The following is an 8,891-nucleotide window of genomic DNA, read 5'->3' as shown; positions in this document are numbered from 1 at the left end:
ATCGATGAAAATCCACTATCACATATAGAAAAATTAATAATTAAAAGCACAATAAATGAGTATAATATAAAGTAAAGTAAATATCATAAGATAAATATAATAAAAAGATTACACGTGTTTCATAACCAATTTTCAAATAGAAAAGAAATTTAAATCGATTAAAATCAATTGAAATTATCGAAAATAAGTTCTATTCAAAAATATTTTGTCTCTCTCACCAAGGTCAGTGGCTGTCGAACGCCGACGAAGGGAAATAACCCTGAAATCCGGATCCGTTCGTGCTACAGACCATGGTGAGAGGGATAACTTCCCTTGGCAAACAGGACACAGTCGTGTGTCCATAAACCAGCTGGAGGAGATGTATATATATATATATGTATATACGTATGTATGTATGTATGTATGTATATGCATATATAGTCAATTCAGTGAACAAACAATTCAAAATAACGAACAAAAAAGGTAAAAAAAATGAACGTCAGGACGTGCACAAGAATTATATTAGTTTGACGTTCGGTGAAAAGAGAGAGGTTCTAACGTTTCGAGCATAGCTCTTCGTCGGAAAGGAGAAAGGGAGAAGTTCTACGAAGGAGAAGGAAAATCGCTAGAGCCCACATGTTGTTACATTTCTGAAGTGACGTTATCGTTCACAATATTTATATATGTTATGTAAACGATAAGTGTTTAATATTGAATTACACACACACACACATATGCACACATATACATGTATGTGTGTGCGTGTGTGTGTGTGAAAGTGATAAAGTAAAACCAATTTGCGTTGAAACAATTTGCCGTTATGTTTAGATTATAATATCAGCATCTTCAAAGTAAGCCAATTGGATGCTGTAAGAATATAAATACCCGTACGAATATTTTCCACGTTAAAGCGTATAATGATCTATAATGCAGTTACTTGGATGTCAAAATTGTTCGTAATACGACGATGTATATATATATATATATGGGTGTATTATTTACCAAGTATTACAATACAAATAAATATATTAAGTCGAAAACAAAGATGAAATAGGTATAATGTATGTAAACTTGTTACAGTTTATATAAATTATATACACATTTTCTGCTCGAGTTCGGGTATATGAAAACTGATTTGTTTCCCTATTTTCATGATGCAATCTCTAATTTATTTACCGACAATCCTATGAAAACTTCATGAGCATTGATATTTCCCGAATTTTTTGTCTTACCAAAGGCCACATTATAAGGTAGCACACGTTATATTTGTTCTGACTTGTATTTTCAAACGCCTTAGCAACAGATTTGCAATGAATCTATTTACTGTTATCCTCCTGTGTTTCGAAATAGTTGTGTTCCAGAAAATCTTGCCGGAACGGGGAATTCAATAGCACGAAACCAATATCTTATTGAATTCTGTGTTTATTAACTTACATTTAACATGGAAGTGAACAGGCAATACGTTTCGTGTTATGAAATACTGTTAGACTAAGATTTTGGGGAATGATAACTTTCCCTAACACAGAACATACCTATAACCCACTAAATTGAGTTCATTCACAATGTCTTATGTACACTGTATGTGGAAACTGTGTATGCTTTGAACGATTTTCTAAAACACGCTGATGTTTTATAGAATTTCGTGTGCTTTTATATTGAACTCTACATTATACAATATGATCTGGAAATAATTGACCAGGTTAGGTGTGAGAAGAATTTGGTTACAATGTCGATCAAGCACTTACAGTTTCTGTTGCTGGCTATTTGACTTTCATTGTTAGCTGGAGTTTCCTCTCTTTATCTCGTGGCTCCACTCGTTGATAATGAAGTAACAAGTATTGAGAATAAATTGGTTTTTAAATTTAAAATGAAATTGAAAAGAAATTTCTTGAAGGACTCATGGCCGATTTCACATTCCCAATTAACAATAAGTTATATAAACACTCATTTGTGATGATGATTGTTCCTATAACGTTATCATTCTCAGCAAGTCTGGTATCTGGGACAATCTTTCTGATGGTCTCTTCAGCAATTATCTGATTAGCTCCCACTTCTTTCTGACAATATTGCTAACCTTTAATAAATATCACAATTTTGGCACTAGCTGATCAATTTCCTCGAAGTTTTTAATCCGTACAATATTTTCCTTTTGCATCAAATTTATTTTCGTATGATGTAGTCAAATTTTTGATCTCATATATACAATTTCTCATATATTATATTCTATTATATTCTTATTTCTTTATTGCCCACAAGGAGCTAAACGTAGAGGGAGCAAACAAGGACAGACAAAGGGATTAAATCAATTACATCGACCTCAATAATTTTTTCTTTTACTTTATGACGCAATACGGAATATTTTGGTAGTACTGGAGAACAAATTTATTAAACTTTATTTTAGAGAAATGTCAATCATTTGATGGGGCTATTATCACATGTTTCATTTGAAAGAAGAAAACTAAATCCCTTTTATCCTAATTTTAGTCTTTCGCATGTTTTAATATACTTGCTGGCTAATACTTGCTTTGTCTAATGATCTTGAATAGCCTAAGAAATGATCATTTTGACATTGGCATGTCACTAGCGATGCAATTTGAAACAAGACTGCAAAACACAGCAGTATATTATTACTATTTACAGCAGGTATTCAAACACAAGGTCAGAGTTATGAAGTAGACACATTAAGGCGTCTTTTCCACTTTGATGCGACATGTCAAATTTATTATAATGTTATTCACAGGAGAAATTTACGTTAAGGTGAAAAATGCAGTTTAACGAAAGTTTCATCCAAGACATTCATTAAAAATTCAACGTTATACAATACCAGTATTTCATAAAGTTATTTACATAGTATGAGAGTCAATGTTAGTTGAGTATTGAATAGTGTTCATCACGCTTTTCACAGAAATACGGACAGCTCTGTCATCTGTCAGTAGAAAGTACAAAGAAAGAAGTTAAATTTAGGCAGTGAATGCAATTTTTTTATTATATGAAATAAATAACTGAGAACAGGAATTTGAAGAAGCCATATATTGAATTATCAATACGAAAGCTTACAGTCAAAGAATTATTGATTTGTAATGCAGAATATAGAGATATTATTGCAAAGAGCACACTGCCTTGTTGAGAAGCTATATTTTCACTTAAGTTAATATGAAAAAGAAATACAAGTTTTGCATTATTGATCATAGCAACATTCTAAATAACAATATTCTCGCAATATCTAATCAAGCACTCTCAAATACAGAAATATTCCCTCAGTAGAAAATTCAAGATCCCTTATAACAGAAAGTTATATGCTTCATGGAAATTTAACATGTTAAACTTGAAAATAAAGTCAAGTGTGTCGACTGAATTATGGAACCTTTCGCTTAATTCAAAAAGTAAAAATATAAGTGAAAATATCGATTTTCGTAATCAAACATTTGCAAATAAACTACGGTTATCAGGCGCTTAAAAGTTTTAGATAATGATTTGTACGCCATTATATACTTGATATGGATGAGAGTATAAGTAGATTATTGTCACTTTCGTTACTGGAGTCTGACAAGCTTTCATCGCATGCATTTTGTTGTTTGAAGGATTTTAGATCAAATTAGGCTCTTCAAATAACATTTTATAGCTTTCTTTATAATTTTCTATAAATTTTGTTTGTAAACAATTAGAGAAAGGGAGAAAAAGATATGCGTAAATACTTTATGAGAATTGTATAAAATATATTTTAAACTATATTTCATTGGAAATAAAATTAAAACTTTGCATACGATAAAAACGGCGTGTATGTGTGTGTGTGTTTGTATGTGTATGCATGTGTGTGTGTCGTGTGTGTGCGTGCGTGTGTGTGTGTGTGTTTGTGTGTGTGTGTGTTTGTGTGTGTGTGTGCGTGTTCAAAGAAAGAATGGTGATCTTTAAATCAATTAGTAAATTTAAAATAGATCGCAAAATTGTATTATAATAAGACCAGGTTGATTAAATATTTGAATAAACTTAATACGCATGACGCTTCCACATCTACGAATAATTGTTTGAGCGTAAAAAAATACATATTTATGATTAGTAATCAGTTAATCATGATACTATATAAATATTTAAAGCAATATATGTATTATAAAACTGATAAAAAATTCTTCCCTGATCATGGATTGTCTCACATATTCACTATTCTAATATCATTATAGTGGTAAATAAACATAGCGAAATGTTTAATACACAAAGTAATTTGTTACTTTGCACCTGCAAATATGTAGATAGTTAGGGCTCTTCGAGCAAAAAGAATACCCTTTTGTAAATGAAATTATAAGAAATTTTCGGTTAAGTTGACGGTTTTATTATCAACTAAATTTCAGTGTTTTGACCCCTAAATATTCGTCAAAGGAACATAGACTTTAAAAATTGCAACGGACGCCCTTTATTACCCAGTCGATTAGAATCACAAAAACACAAAACTACTTTGGCACTTTGCTGGCTTTGTCATAAATATTGCGTGCTGCATTTGATCTGCACAATCCATCTGATCCTCATTAAGAAAAATAAAAAGATAGACAGACATTTTTTGCTTGACCAAAAAGCCAAATTCGGAAACCTCCCGATGTGTAAAAATAAATGTCTTCTATGAATCATGCAAAAACTCACTCTTACTTAACTGTAGATAAAATACGTCTTCCTTTGTGATTTATTTTGCTATTTGCATTGGAAATATATCATCTTCGTGGTTATTACGTATTACTCTTCGAAATCTTGAAGATAATTTCTAGAACATATATCACGTAGCAGCATCCTCTATTGTATGGCAGTATGCCACCACTCTCTTGCCGTTTTGAAACTAAGAAAACATGAGGAGTTAATAATACTGAGACTGAGATTAGCTATTTAATTGAATGTTTGAAGTTGAGTGTCGACAAAAACCGAACAGACATTTTAGACAAATCTAATGTAAACAAGTTTTCTGTTAACAAAAATATATATATATAAACCATTTAGCGCATTTTCATCCGTTTTAGAATAATTTCATACATATTCACACACACGCATATGCATGTAGACATATAGATAGGCACATTTCACATACACCCACATAAACACACTCATACTTCTATAAGTGTATCACAAGTTTACTCAACTATATTTCGATGTTTGTAAAATCGGTGTATATATAAAAAGCAAATAAGTATAGAAAAATTATTTTAATTACAATGGTAACATATGACCATTTCGTTAAGAATCGTGGAACGAGTGTTTTTCGTAATCTATATCTCCCGTTTAACACAACTACTTATTGTTCTGACTTATTATTGTTCTTTATGTGCGAGTCTTCAAATAATAGCGCCAGGGCCACCAGGAATAGCACTTTTGATGATCGTATTTCCATTTATATATTTTCAATTCTTATGTGTTGCTTTTGCAACTATTTGTGTTCGTTGAGAGGCTGTGTTTATTCGACATTTTCTTATTGAATATCGGCTTGCGAAGGAAATATTTCCAAATTGTTATTTTCTCATTATCATGACAATAAAACGATAAATGAAGTCACTTATCTCTTCGAGTTATATAATTCCACGCAATTTTAGTTCAGTCTACGATGAAATAGCTAAATTAGCCCTATACGATATATATATATATATATATATATATATATATATATATTTGTCTATTGTGTGTGTATTACACTGTATCTGATTTTTTCTCCCTTCAGTCTTTAGTCATGCTGTGTGGTGTGGTGTGGTGGTTGGTGTTTTGTTCGTTCGTGTTTTCTGTTGAGGCTCGCTCTCTCTATTACTATGTATTTAGCCTCTGTGATGTGTCTAGGTGTCGTGTCTGTTCTTTGCGTTGATAATACCTTAACCCCTGTGCTATTAACCGAGCCCCTATGTTCTGCTTGAGCATGTTGGTAGAACACTGAGGAGCCTTTCTCTTCTTTGACGTCTCCCCAGTTACCATCTATACGTTCTCCTATGCTGCGTGCTGTCTCTCCATTCTAAGTAGTTGTCATGTTATTGCACCGTCCTTCAGTACATCGTAGGCTATACACTATATTCCTAACCTTCCATTTAACCAACATGCAATACAATTCTTGTCCGTACATGGGGACTTATCGAAGGGATAAGTTCTAGAGATCAGGGATTTTATGGGTGCACCAAGACTTTCCACTACTTTAATCCGTAGATTGAGCTTTTCTAAAAAGGCACACTAATTTACCGCGAAAGTTACCATCAACGAACATGACACTCCGGTATTTTTGTTGTCATATCATGAGCTGGCCTTATCTATATATTTTTCTGGTCCTATCTGTGCTATTTCAGGCTTTACTCCTGTATAGCGGCCAGATGCACTTTCCATCACTTTCTATGATGGCTTTGCACTTAGCTCTGACTCCTTTGTACATTCTAATCCTGTCCCTTAGGTTGTAGCCACACGACTGCAATTCCATAGGGTCGCACATGCGAGGCGCATTCCTCATCACTGTCACCAACTCTGCTATAAGAATATTGAACTTGTCCCCTATAGCTGTGTTCTTGTGGACATGGGATTTAGAGGCCATAAGTTTGGCATAATGGGAGTGAAGGATCTGGAACTTACCGTTCTTCATTTCTAGCCAGAGTTCCGTGTCTAAAACTGGTGGCCTATAGTTCGGATGCTTGTCAGGGTAGTCTATCGTTACTTTAATAACCTGGTGGAGAATATTCTTTTATTCATTTACTTGCTTAAGTTATTTGACTGTGTTCATGCTGGAGCACTGCCTTGAGGGTTTTGTAGTCGAACAAATCGATCCCAGGTCTTATATTCTAAACCCAAACTTTATTCTATCGTCTCTTTTACCGAGGCATTAAGTTGCCAGGACGTAAACACACCAACACCGGTTTTCAAGTGGTGATTGTGGGACTATCGCAGACATAAAGACACACACACAGCCATGGCTAAGTTTACTCGTAAAATAGTCGGAGAGATATACAGATAGAGACGGTGGATGTCACTGGTAATAACACTATAAGTTTACGATAAGCTCATCAGAATGCCGAAGCTGGCAAACATAAAATGTAATTTGGATTCAAAATGTTGTATTTGAAGACATTTTAAAATTTACATTGTATTGCTGCCACCTTCTAAGTAGAAATTTCTATAAGATGTACATTACGGCCACAAAGTTATTCCCTCTCAACTGGATAAGTTAATTTTAATGTAATTAGAGCACGATTGATAATACCAACACTGCAGAAAGTTAACGATTCTTAATCAATTTTATTTTCTTCGTACACAAAACATTTTAGGAGTTTGCCCAGGCTTGTTTCGTTATTGGTTGGTTGCGTTTAAGGCGACCAGAACTCTCAACTTCGTATCAAAGCATACCAAAAATGTATAATTCAAAGGAACTTCAAAATGCAGTGTAGTGAAAGATCAAAGGAGAGAATATATAAAATTCTTTCAACGAAAAGATCTAAAACTGTGACCTATCCACAGCTGGAAAAGCGTTTTCTTCTCATGTTAGCATTTTCGAAATTATTCTAATTTCTTGTGTCATCTGTCAAACAAATATTAGAACCTTTTTTCGTATTTTGCTTACCTTGTTCTAATAAGCCTTTACACAAATATACCCAATTACTTAGAAACAAAACAAAACAAAAAGAAATAAACAAAGGAATCACGTATTTTATAAAAGCAAAAATAACACAATGCTGATTCCCAGTAAATTTAACATTGAGATTGTATCAGATATTCGATGCTTTCAGTCTAATTTTGTGTAGGGCATTAAAATTATCTACAAATCAGGGGTACAGCTATAGCAGCCGTATTTGCTCCACGTTTATGCAAACACCATAATGGTATGGTTGGAACGAAAGCTGATAGAAAAATAAGTGAAAAAAGTTATGATACAGAATTTTAGAAAAATATCAGCGACACAAGGAAAAAAATTTATTGATTGATCTTTTATTTTATTAGAAATACTGTTACGAGCCCACGTAAAACCATGCATAGTTTTGTTAGAAAAATGAAGCTATTACATTATCCAATTGAATAGAGAACTGAGTCTTAGAAAGGATATAATAGGACAGACCTTGAAAATAGTAAAACGAAACATTACAAAATGAATTTCTACATAAAATGGTTAAATATTTCAGATATAAATACGCCCACATTTATATTTGTATATATTTTCCCTACAGGAAATTTACAATAATTATTAGAAATATAGATTAAAAGTTACAAGTTTGCGAAATTAATTTTTAAATACTCCATTTATGTAAGTAATAAAATAGAATTAATTAAATCGAGTTATATTTTTTAATATATACGTTCTATTAACATGGGCATTGATACTTTTTATACTGTATAGATGACTTCCAACCAAACACTGCCGTTTCCCAAAAACTTATATATATATATATATACATATATATATATATATATATATATACATATATATATATATATATCGGTGTGTGTATGTGTGTTTGTGTGTGCGTGCGTGTGTGTGGTGCCTTTGTGTCCTTCGGTGTATATGTGTGAATGATGTGATTTCGTTAGCTCTTGTGTTCAGAGGTTATAGCTTGAAATAAATAATTCATGCTTATATATGTGTGAATTTCCCTTGTGGAGGCCATTTAAACTATTCATTGCAAAATTCTTCTTGAATAAATAGTATATTAGTCGCCATGTCTTGGGTAATATTGATTCTTAGTGAATAGTTATTAGATGAAATCACATGATTTTCTTTCTAAAATGTAAAAGGTAACTATGCACTTTCTGTCTGGTGAGATAAACGAAGTTTAAAGCTTAAGGCAAAAGCAAAAACTGAAAATTCTGATCTGTTAATATATAAAAGCTTACTTCAATATGATAATCTGTTCTCATATTTCCCTATATATGTATGCATATGAATATGCATATGTTCCCCTCTCTCCAACCGTATATATATA

General features: G+C 32.5%; 1 long non-coding RNA gene across 4 annotated transcripts in view; it reads right to left on the bottom strand.

Annotated features, from left to right (window-relative positions):
- LOC128248873 (uncharacterized) overlaps window positions 1–8,891 on the bottom strand; it is a 43,418-nt gene that overhangs the window by 13,206 nt on the left and 21,321 nt on the right. For 2 of the 4 annotated variants that reach the window (XR_008265005.1, XR_008265004.1), the window contains exon 5: window positions 2,827–2,905. This is a non-coding gene — a long non-coding RNA (uncharacterized LOC128248873). Of the gene's footprint in view, window positions 1–1,724; window positions 2,906–8,891 lie in introns of those variants that run through there. The other 2 variants (XR_008265002.1, XR_008265003.1) reach the window with 2 other exon arrangements.

The sequence above is a fragment of the Octopus bimaculoides genome, chromosome 10 (assembly GCF_001194135.2).
Source record: "Octopus bimaculoides isolate UCB-OBI-ISO-001 chromosome 10, ASM119413v2, whole genome shotgun sequence".
Classification (NCBI taxonomy): Eukaryota; Metazoa; Mollusca; class Cephalopoda; order Octopoda; family Octopodidae; genus Octopus; species Octopus bimaculoides.
Note: the sequence above shows the minus strand (reverse complement) of the source record. Positions and strands in the feature narration are given on the sequence as shown.